General features: G+C 45.6%; 1 protein-coding gene across 1 annotated transcript in view; it reads left to right on the forward strand.

Moving 5' to 3' along the window:
• Positions 1-12,298, forward strand: part of Stox2 (storkhead box 2) — a 217,333-nt gene that overhangs the window by 72,115 nt on the left and 132,920 nt on the right. The window lies entirely within an intron of this gene.

Here is a 12,298-nt window from a genome sequence, read left to right on the forward strand (position 1 = left end):
CACATGGACAGTGCACATGGACTGTGCACATGGACAGTGCACATGGACTGTGCACATAGACTGCACATAGACAGTGCACATTGACAATGCACATAGACAGTGCACATGGACAGTGCACATAGACCGTGCACATAGACAGTGCACATAGGCTATGCCCATGGACAGTGCACATAGGCTATGCCCATGGACCGTGTACATGGACAGTGCACATAGACAGTGCACATGGACAGTGCACATAGACCGTGCACATAGACTGTGCACATAGACAGTGCACATAGGCTATGCCCATGGACAGTGCACATAGGCTATGCCCATGGACCGTGTACATGGACAGTGCACATATACCATGCACATAGACAGTGCACATAGACCGTGTACATGGACAGTGCACATAGACCGTGCACATAGACAGTGCACATAGACCATGCACATAGACAGTGCACATAGACCGTGTACATGGACAGTGCACATAGACCGTGCACATAGACAGTGCACATAGACCATGCACATAGACAGTGCACATAGGCTATGCCCATGGACAGTGCACATAGACTGTGCCCATGGACAGTGCACATAGATGCTTCCTTATGCTTGTTACGGGCTCCACTTCATGCTTCAGTGCGTCTTTACTTCGTTCATCCTGCTCCTTTCTGAAGCCCTGATAGTTGAGAAGTTGCCAGGGTGTGTGTGGACTTGCACAAGTTACTTATGCCTTCTTTCTGTTCCTCATATATAAAATGACTGTGGCTTTAGAGTTCCTGATGCTGTAGCAGCAGCGAGAGAGTGGGGAGGAGAAGGGAACGGAGGAGCAGGAGCGAGAGAGAGAAGGAGCGGGTGGGGTGTCTATGTGGAAAATGAGCAATCAAGGTGTACTTAAAGAAAGGTCAGGAAGCTGGGAGAGCAAGGTCTGAGGGTCTTCCCCAAAGCTGTGTCCTTCAGGACTGAGTGATGGCTCAGCCAGCAAACACTTGCTACCAAAGCGTGAGGACAGAAGGTCGGATCCCCAGTATCCATGTAAACACCAGGCGGGTGCTACAGTCTGCCTGTGATCTCAGTCCACAGGAGGCAGGGACAGGGAAGCCCAGAGCTAACTGGCTAGCTAGACTGTGGAATAGGTAATCTCCGGTTCCAAAGAGAGACCCAACTTCAATACGTAAGATGGCGAGGGAAGAGTCATTGAGAGAGACATCTGACACCAACCCAGGCATCCACATGCATGTGCACACACATACACGTGAACAAGCACACACACATACACAAGAAAAAATACAATAAATGCAGCCTTCAAGCAAAATATAGTTTGGAGAGATCACCGTTTTGGTATTCTCTGGCTTTCATTCTTTCTGTCATTCTCACGGAATTGTGTCTTTCCCAGATTCTAAATTACTGCCGTTTGGAATTCGCCACTGTTTCCTGTTAGCACAAGTGTACTCATCACTCACAGAGGGAACAAAGGTTAAAAGAAGTTTGCGTTTTAAAAATGGGGGCTGGGGAGACAGTTCTATGAGCAAAATGTCTGCCGCAGAAGCATGGGGACCCTTTTGAGCCCCGGCACCCAAGTGAAAGCTGGCTGTGGAGGACCTCAGTAGTACAAGGGGGGGGGGAGGGAACAAGCCAATTCCTGGAGCTCATTGGCCAGCTAGCATAGCCAATCAGTAAGCTCCATCTTCTGTGGGAAACCCTGCCTTAAAGGAAAATAAGGTGGAGGGATTGAGAGATAACTCAGCAATTAAGAACACTTGCTGCTCTTGCAGAGGACCTGAGTTAGGTAACAGCATCTTCTTCTGACCTCTGAGGGCACCTGCACTCATGAGCTTGCACACACTCACACACACCTACACCAGGTGCATGGATGCACAAACACATACACACACAAACACACACACACTCACACAAATGCACACACACACCTACGCCAGGTGCATGGATGCACAAACACATACACACACAAAGACACATTCACAAACACACACTCACACACACACAAACGCACACACCCACACACCCCTACACACAAGTGCATGGATCCACAAACACACCTACACGCACCCACACACAGGTGCATGGATGCACACACACACGCACACACTCACACACACACATGCACACCCCCCACACACACGTAAAGTTTGCATTGTTAGTTTTGTTTGTGAAATTCAAAATTGATTGCAACCCATCACCTTGAGAGCACCACAGGGGTAGGCAGTATTCATTGTGCTTTATGATAATAACTTTATATAATTCTAACTTTAAAGAAAGAAAGTTTATTTATTTGCGCGTGTGCGTGCGTGCGTGTGTGTATGTCTGTGTGTATACACGCACGTGTGCTCAAGTGCGCATGCCAGTACTTCAAGATGCCAGAGGTCTCGAATCTACTAGAGCTAGAGTTACAGGTGGTTGTAAGCCACCTGCTGTGGATGCTGAGAACTGAACTCTGGTCCTTAGGAAGAACAGCAAGTGCTCTTAACCACAGAGCCATCTCTCTAGCTCAGTAGCTCCAACTTTTGTATATGTGCTGCTGAAGCGAGCACAGTAACTCCAACTTTTGAAGCAGAGTGCTATTTCCCTTCTAACTCTAATAATTTTTTCTTTGATCCCTGTTAATTTAGCATGCCATTGCATAGAAAGGATGTGGGAATCTAGCATGTTATTTTATGAAAGAATCATTATTTGGCATTTTGTATATCTTCTTGGAGGTCTTCTTTGTATTACTATGGTGTTTAAATTTGTAGAGTAAAATTTAAGCGTATGTAAAGCATTTCATCACATTGGCCTTCTGGTTGTCAGTGGTAGCATTTTTTGAAGTTTGTTTCCTGACTGTGCAGTTGGGTGATTGGTTTTGTGATGCTGGTGGGTAAATAGAGACCAGCTTAAATGAACAGATTTCACTTGAGCAAGAAGTAGGTTCCAGCCACAGGCTATAATCTCATTACTCCAGGAGGATCAAAAGTTCAGGGCCAACCTGAGTTACCTAGAAAATTCTAGACAAGAATGCAGCATAGTGAGACACTGACTTAAGAAAAGCAAAAGTAAAATAAAAAGAAAGAGGCCTCCAGCCCTCCACCAAACGAAGAAGAAGAAGAAGAAGAAGAAGAAGAAGAAGAAGAAGAAGAAGAAGAAGAAGAAGAAGAAGAAGAAGAAGAAGAAGAAGAAGAAGAACCTTTCCAGCTGATTCCAAGCCCTCCACCCCAGGCCATTTACTGATTGAGCTTGTCTCCCCAGGCTCAGGCTATTTCTGTAACTTTGAGCAGACAGATAAGCATTGATTGTGCACTTAATTTACTCTGAGGTTCTGCTTAGCAACAAAAGCTTCCCGGTCCTGTAGGATGTAGCCTGTTTTTAGTACATGTGACAGCTCGTCCTGCTATCTGAAGACACAGTTTTGTCACCCAGAGGGAGGCAAATCGACAAGAAAAAAGATACAAATCTCTCCTCCATGACGCTGTCAAATGTCACCAATAGGGCTAGCAACCCTAATGGAAAGCTACCGAGGAACCCACTTTGTGCCAGCACCGAATAGGTTATAGTTATAGCAAGAGAAAGAGGAAGTGACATAAGGAAACAACCTGATTGGCCACAGTCAGCCTTCACCTTATATGGGCATGGTCTGATCAGCAGCAGCTGGGACTGGGAAAAGCTTGATGGCCGTGATTGGCTGAAACTTTGTTGCTTGGTTACAGGGGCACACTCTTAGGTTAGGCATTATACTTCATACATGGAGAGAGGCTGCTTTGGGACACACTGTATCACCAGAGTACAGTCGTAGGTATCAGCTGAATTTATTTAATAATTTTAAATTAAACTTCTTTTCTGTGGCCGATTTGATAGATACAGACGTTGCACTTAGAGTACATAAGCTATTAGGTGGTAGAAGAGAGACAGTAGGGAACATAGGTCCAAGTATGACACATGAAATATGAACAGTGATTCCAATCTTGTAATTCAACATGGCTGGAAGTGGAGGAGTTTTATCCTTATTCTCTGGTACACGTTAGAGGAAAGAAAGAAGCTCTCTTTGGTTCACTTTTTTTTTTTTTTTAATCCCCATGGAAAGATTCGATCTTACCTGTCAAAGAATTCCTGGCTAGGCTTTCTCTGGCTGTTTCGGGTCTAGAACGGAGGAAAAGCAGCCCCATGGAGTTCAGAGTAGGTGACGGTGGGTGCGGCTTTGCTGTCCATCCATTGTGTACATGTGTGTTCTGGAGTGTCTAGGAGTCGTCCTTCTCAAAACCTCCATTTCCCTTTGCTGACAGAACTTCAGGAAATTTCTCTACAGCTCTGACCTTGACGCTTCTAGACCACCTGCAAAGTCTCCAGGGGTTGCTGACTGCAGGGTTGACCAGGTATCTTAATTATAAAGACGACGCCAATTTGTTATCTATTGCATGTATGAAGTTGGAATGAATAAAAGCAATACTAAAAAAAGTCACGAGAAGGGAGATGAAAAGATACAACTTAGGAAGCCAGGAGCCTAGAACGAGAAGGCGGAAGCAGAGAAGGGGTAGGTAAGCCACCTCCTGGCCAGGTCCCAGGGGAGACAGCACCGCATGAGTTGATAGTGAGCTCTTAGTCTCATCTGTCCTTGGTCACTTCATTATTAAACACACACACACACACACACACACACACACGTCATAGTCTATCAGGACTGTCTTGCTTCCTTGATGCTTTATAGCAGGATTTGGTTGCTTCCTTGATGCTTTATAGCAGGATTTGGGACCAGAGACAGGGGTTCTCTTCCCTTCCCTGCTGAGAAGGTGTCTCATATAGAACACTTGACATCTCTTTCCCGTGCTGGTTTGTCACTGTCATTGATGCTTGCCTTGCGTAGTCTCTGCTGATATTCATGGGAACATCCTGTCAGTTCTGTGCTGGGCTTAGCAGATAGAAAGGTGGGTGATTTCCCTTTAGATATGTCTCCCAGTTCACAGCGAGTGAAGAGGAAGGGGGGCAGGAAGTGTGTAAGACTACCAGGATTCCCAGAGCAGATCACCCTCAGGGAATGAAGGGCAGACAAAAGAGCCTTGGCTCCAGAGCAGTGGTTCTCAACCTGTGGGTCGCAGCCCCATATTAGATTTCCTTCATATCAGATATCTACACTACAGCTCTTAACAGTAGCAAAATTACAGTTATGAAGGAGCAATGAAATAATCTTATGGTTGGGGGTCACCACAACCTGAGGAACTGTATTAAAGGGCCGCAGCATTAGGAAGGTTGAGAACCCCTGCCAGAGGGTCAGACTTCTTGAGCTTTTAATCAGAGGAAGGCGTGCAATTTGCATGACAAGGAAGTCTGTTGATGTGCCCTGTGAACTTGTGTTTTCCAGACCTAAGATTTGGGCACTTTCTTGGCAAATCTCTATCTAATCACCCTCAATGCTGACTCTTCCCTGTGCTGACTGAGGGGAAGTGTTAGGAAAACATTTAGACCTCAGGTCAAGAAATCCCAGAAATCATTTGGTTAGCAAGGTTTAGAGAACACTAGAAGGCCAGAAAGCAAAAAATGAGTATTTCTCTTGACTATCCCTGTACCTGTTATAGGCGGACTTTTCTTTACCACCTGCCAGTTCCCAAATAACTGACACAGAGACTCAATATTAATTATAAATGAGTGGTTGATAGCTCAGGCTTATTACTAACTAGCTCTTACAAGTTAAATTAACCCATTACTGTTAATCTGTGTGCTGCCGTGTGACTCATGGCTTTACCTGTTCTCCATCATGTCTTGTTCCCTCGGCACCTCTCGACAACACTCTGCCCTTCTTCTTCCCAGAATTCTCCTAGTTTGGCTCTCCCACCCAAATCTCCTGCCCAACTATAGACCAGTGAGATCTTTATTAATCAGTGAGAGTAATCCGTATTTAGAGTGTATGAAGACTGTTCCACAGCGACCTGTGGTTGACGTGGCAGAAACAACGTGGCCCTCGTTTGAGTCCTTGAACATTCAAGGGCAGTGTGAGAAGCTTCTCGAAAGGCAAATGTAGGGACTTGGGTGACAGCTGCTCAGCCTCCCTTGCAAAGCTGGGGTTACAGGGAACTGCTGGGCAAGCCAGCGGGAGGAACAGATTGCTGCTATTCTGGCGGCTGAGAAGGAGCCAGAGGTGCTATTTTCTTTCTGAGTGCCACAGCAGTGCTGGTGACCCGGTGGAGTGCAGTGACTTGGCCACAGCTTCTGCAGCAAAGGCTGAGCAAGTGTAGAGAAGGTTCCCGGTAGAACCGAGCTTTCTCGGGTTTTGAGAATAAACTCCTTGTTAAGTCTGAGCACTCTTATTGATGGGGGCGTCCCTTTGCTCACCCCTGCTCTTATCTATGAAAATATGTGTTTATGATAAGATAGCGAATAAACCCCTGAACCCTTTTCGTGTGTCATTCTTAGTATTAATCCTCACGGTAAGATACGGAATGTAGCTCTGCAGGGTGAGGGGAGGGGGTCAGGTTGTTTCTGTAACAACGTTAAAAGCCAGTTAACCATTGGCTGTGCACTTACTTGTTTGCTGTGTGAAGGTTCTGGCTAGCGGAATGAATGCTTTCTGGTCCTGTAGGATGTCAGGCTACACCTAGCCCGCAGACTACATTCTAGCTAAAACCATGAGAGGAACAATGAAGCCAGACTGTGTAGTTTTTCTTTCTTTCTTTTTTTCCTTTTGAGACAGGTTTCCTCTGTGTAACAACCCCAGTTGTCCTAGAACTCACTTTGCAGACTAGGCTGGCCTCAACCTCACAGATCTGGCTGCCTCTACTGCCTGAATGCTAGGATTAAAGGCATCACCACCACCGCCCGGTGACTGTGCTTGCAAGACACAGTTTTGCTACCCAAGGGGAAGAAAATACAAATTCTTACTCAATAATCCTGTCAGGTGTGGCTGGAGACTATTATTGAAAGCGGTGTTGGAACCACCAATCTATATCAACACCAGTGCGGAGTGATGGGTGAAGAGATTCCGAGTTCTTGGCTCACCCTGTCCTGTGCTGGCAGGGACCCCATGAAAGGCTGTGGGTTCCAGCATCTCCCCTTTTCAGCCCACTGAGCCCTATTTCCATGACTGGAGGTTGTTTGTGCTAATATATCTGAAAATCACATGGTCACACAGCTCTGAAAAGAAGAGATGTTTCCATTTTGGAGATGAAGTCAATAAAGGTGAAATGAGACTCGTCGGAGCACATAGAATAATCATTTATCACACTATCAACTCATCAAATACGAATTTACCTTCATTAATTTTGGCCTCATTCATTCTAAGTTCTAGGATTATTTACATAGAAGTCACGCTAAGTTTGCTTTGTGGGATTTCTGGAAGGTTTTGTTAGATTGAATAATCACGTAGAGGCAACCAATGACTCTTTGAAAGTGTTTAAAGACTCCTCCTTAGAGATGCTTCTCTACTTGAGAATGTTGATGAGTGATTAAAAACAAACAAACAAACAAACAAAATAACAAAGCTGAGAAAAAATTTTTCTTGGTCTTTCTTAGGACTCTGGAGCTGGCTTGCTTTTATTTTCATCTTTTGTCATGTGTTAGTTCCAGTCTTTATCACAGTACGACCACAGAATACATGCATGCAGGCAGACCGGTGGCAGGCACAATAGTGTGTGTGCAGGCCTTCCGAGATGTATTCATGAGTTGATCTGAAGGATCTCAAATGGTAATTGTAATGGTCTGCTCTGTCCCTTTAAGAGACAAGCCATGCCCACTCCCTCCCCACTGATCTCTCTCTCTCTCTCTCTCTCTCTCTCTCTCTCTCTCTCTCTCTCTCTCTCCTCTTCCCATTTCTCCCCTTCCCTTCTATAACCCACTAAATAAATATCCAACCTCACTCTGCATGGTGTGCCTATCCATGTCTCTGTCTCTCACAGGCTGCGTGGCTCCCTGCCAGGGACCAGTTGCCCTTGGAGACCTGTGGCATGGTCTCGTGGCATGCCCATCTGTCTGTCTCTCCTCTTGGGACTGACTGCCCCATCGAGGTCTCTCACCCACCAGGCAGCACCCTGCTTGGGACTTGTGGCCTGCTGCAGCCACTCGGGGAACTGTGCCATCCCTGCCTGGGACTGGCTGCTCTTGGGACCCACTGCCTGCTGTGATGTAGGTGGGCCTGCTGCCTGCCACCACTTCGGGGACCTTCTGCATGGTCTCAGTACCTGCTGCCCACTGCAGCATTTTGCTTTTACCATCATAGTAATTCCACAAGAAAACCCAGTGGGAATAGTGAACTCAGCTGTAACACTGCCTGTGGAAGACTGTCTCATGCTTACATCTTCGAAATCTATGCCATGATGTAAGCTTCTGGTGGTGGGGCAGTGGCCTGGGCCTGAGGTGCTCGGGTGCTGCCCACAGAAGCCCCAAGAGTTCTTTTCAGAGACCTTCAAAGAGGTGAAAATGGGATCAGTCACTTAAAAGAGCCTTAAGAAGAGCCAGTATGAAACAGAGGTGGTTTATTTAGAAGAGATTTTAGTTGGACATCAGGGGCACTTGCCTTTAATTCCAGCACTTGGGAGGCAGGTGGATCTCTCTGTGAGTTCGAGGCCAACCTGGTCTACAGAGTGAGTCCTGAGATGGCCAGGTCTGTTACACTGAGAAACCCTGTCTCAAAAAGTATGAGAGAGAGAGACAGAGAGAGAGAGAGAGACAGAGAGAGACAGAGACAGAGAGAGACAGAGAGAGATTAACAATGACTTAAGCATGGGGGTTATTAGAAAAAAAGGTGTTCAGGGAAAGGAAAAGACAGTAGATATGAGCTTATTAAGAAAGATTCCTGTTTAAGTGTAGAAACAGTAACCATATATGCAATTTTGGTGGATCTTAAGTTACATATTTAAAAGGTTCCTAAAGGACCTCTCCCCTCCCCCCATCCCCTCTTTTTGGTAAATGAGACTATAGGCTGGCTTTGGGTCTTTGGATGGGCCCTGCCCAAGATTGAAATCTGATAGGGTGCAACCAGGGGTCATGTGGTCACACAAGGGTGTTAAGATGCGTTTATTATTGTAAGTGCACTCACTAGCTTGTGAGATTCCTAGAGAATCGCAGATTTATGCCTGGGAAAGAAAAGGCCTTGCTTAGTCGTGCACACTTAGATCTTGAGCACAATTCATTGTTTCAGGGTTCTCCCTCGAATCCCTTCTATGCAGAGGAGGGCTCTCTTTGTAAGGCAGCCCTCACAGCAAATGCCGTTCATTGTAACGGGACTCTTGACCTGCAGCAAGGGACTTCAACTGGACTCTGGGGTGAGGGTTCCTGTCCCTTCCATGTCTCCTTAATTAGTACTAAAGCTAAAACAGTAATGCCATCGGGTGCTTACAGTAGCCTTGGTGGGCTGTCCTGGGCACTGCTGTGATACCTGTAACTCTGTGTGTGTATCTGAGTTAAGCTAGTCTGTCAGTGACTGGCTGCTTTACCGTCGATCAGCGCTGTGCAGCTAGCTCCCATTTCTAGTCATCCGCTATGGTTTATGTGGCTACCCTTTTAAGCCATCTTAATATTTTTAACCCACTTACACCGCTACTAATTTCCTCCACTGAAATTAAGAATCGTCTTGGGTTTCTGTACCCTGGAGCACAACATGGACTCTTATTCATGACATTGTGTCTTGAGACAGTGTGTTGTACAAGTGAATGTGGTTTGTCAGTCTTCAGTCTAAGAGGACATATGTATACATTTCAATCTTTAAAGACTACTCACTTATTACGTGTCTGTGTGCATATCATATGCATACCTGGTGCCTTCAGGGGCCAGAGGACGGCATTAGATCCCCTGGAATTGGAGCTACAGACTGTTAGGAGCCACCTTGTAGGTGCTGGGAGTTAAACTCAGATCCTCTGCAAGAGCAACGAGTGCTTTAAACTTCTGAGCCACCTCTCCAGCCCCTTACATTTGAATGATTAAGACTATTTATTAGTCAGATTTCTATTGTTGTTGCAAAATATTACAGAAAAACCAACTTGAAAGGAAGCTTTAGTTTGGTTCTTTCAGCCATTTCAGCTTGTGGCTGTCTGGCCCTGTGGCTTTGGGTCTGTGGTGACATGGCACATGGGGCAGGGGATATAGGGTGTGGAAAATGCTCCTGGCATCCAGAAAGCATACACTGGGGTAATAGGGGAGAAAAAGGAGAGGAGGAGTAGAGAGGACAAGAGGGGAGGGGAGGGGAGGGGAGAGGAGAGGAGAGGAGAGGAGAGGAGAGGAGAGGAGAGGAGAGGAGAGGAAGCTAGGATAGAGGAAAATCGAGGAGAGCTACAGAGGGGTGTCAGTATTCAAATCTCACCTTTAATCACACACCCCGAGTGACTTAGCACCCTCTGGTCCCCACTTTCCAAAGGAGCCATCATCACTCCCTTCCCCCATAGTGCCTACAACATAGGGGCTCCTCCAGGGACACCCCTCCAATCCATAACAAAAACGAAGCCTGAGCTAAAGGTCTTCAATCGAAAGCATCCTTGGGTTGATGCTCACTGCGCCCCCATCCTTGTGCGTTCACTAGAGTCAAAGTCATAAACCCTGCCACACTGGACAAGACAGCGGGAATGTCAGCTCTGACGTGGAGCGTGGAAGCGCTACTTGGAGAGCCCTGTCTGTTTGCAGGACTCTGTTCTTCAAGTGCTGGGAGGGAGCTCTCTTTATCATCTTCATCCCCCTCGTCTGCAGTGTGCGGAGCTTGAAGATACTCTCACGTGGAATCATGTTTTCTAACCTGAAAGTTCCACTTCAAGAGACCCAGAAATCTTGCAGATACTGACCTTTTGGGGCTTGTGTGGTGCATACCTACAACTACTTATGAGCGTTTTTGTGTTTGTTTGTTTGACTCTCACATCTAAACGATAGGGACTTGATTGTGTGGGCAGGCATCGTTCCTTCTGGATATAGTGGAAGGATGCCATTTTACGTGGGAACCTTTGCCCTTATGCTGGGAGGTCAGAGGTCAGGTCTGCTCTGCTAGGTAGGTCCGTGAGGTTTTTGATTTGTTTGTTTTTCTCACCATCTGCTGTCTTTCTTTTCAATTCTGAAAAATCTCTCCAGGGAGTAATTTTTTTGTTTCCTTCTTGGCCAGCCTCCAGAAGGCAGGGCTTTTTTTATGATAGGCGTTTTCTGTTCTGTTTTCAAATCTTGCCAAACCCGAGAAGGGATCTTGATCTGCTTCTGGTACCAACGGCAGCTGTGGAAAATGACACTAATTGCTTTTAATGCCTTAGTCACTTCAGTTTTGGTCGGAGAACCTTCTATGATTTGTGAGCAGGCATTTGTGCCAGAAAAATAACGTAAACCATTGCTCAGAAAACCAGTGTATTACGAGTCGTCAGAGGCAGATAATAATCGCAATTAATGGCAATCCGGGGCCAGTTTGCTGCCAGCTGTATCTGGCTTTTTAGAAAGGGAGCAAAATACATGAAATTTATTTTGTTTTTATTTTTTTTCCCGCATTGCATGAGTATTTTTACATCTGCTTGTGATTATTTTGCCTTGTAACTACCACCTCAGGTCTAGTTTTTTTTGGGGGGAAGGGGGGACAGAATGAATTCCTTATGTAATAAGTTATAGTTTGGAAAATTTCTTTGACAGCCCATGAGCTCCTCTTATGAAACATTCGATACGAGAAAAAAAGATTGCAGCAATAATTCAAAACAGAAATTTGGGTTTCTAATAGAAAGGTGGTGGCGCCTGTGTACCTAAGTTAGTTAGCTTTTGTGAGGACGAAAATTTGTACTTTCTAGATTAATGCAGTAATTTAATATGAAGCGTAGCAATATGAAAGCCAACTGACTAACCAAAATCCTGCCACTGGATAAAGGCAATCTTGTCACAAGACAGCCTGGCATGGAGCAGAGCCAGGACTTACTTTATGATGGCTCCATAGAGGCCCCTTCTTGTCTCTTGTAGCACAGACTCCAAAGGAAGTTATAGGCAGATTCCTGCAGGGGTATAAACTTGGCGTGTATTAAAAAAAAATCTCAAATGTGTGAAAAGATTTAAATATAAGGGAGAAATTTAAACGCTATGCGTTGAAGACTTGAAATAGCCCATTTAACACTGATAACCACAAGTGCTTCTTGCAGATTGGGAAGTGGTTTTTTTTTTTTTTTTTTTTTTTTTTAAATTAGGATCCGGCTATGTTGCAACCCAAAAAGCATATGATGTCACTGTTGCTAGGGTCGTGCAATGCTGTGTGCCAGTAACTGAACAAACAAACAGGATAAATCCACACAAATTGGTGGCTTTGCTGTTGGAATGCACTGGCCATCTGCTTATTGGTTTATTGTTTTCTTTTTTCAATCCTGTGTTTTCTCACCCCATTGTGTCTATGTATCTGACACTT

This window comes from Chionomys nivalis, chromosome 20, assembly GCF_950005125.1.
Source record: "Chionomys nivalis chromosome 20, mChiNiv1.1, whole genome shotgun sequence".
Lineage (NCBI taxonomy): Eukaryota > Metazoa > Chordata > Mammalia > Rodentia > Cricetidae > Chionomys > Chionomys nivalis.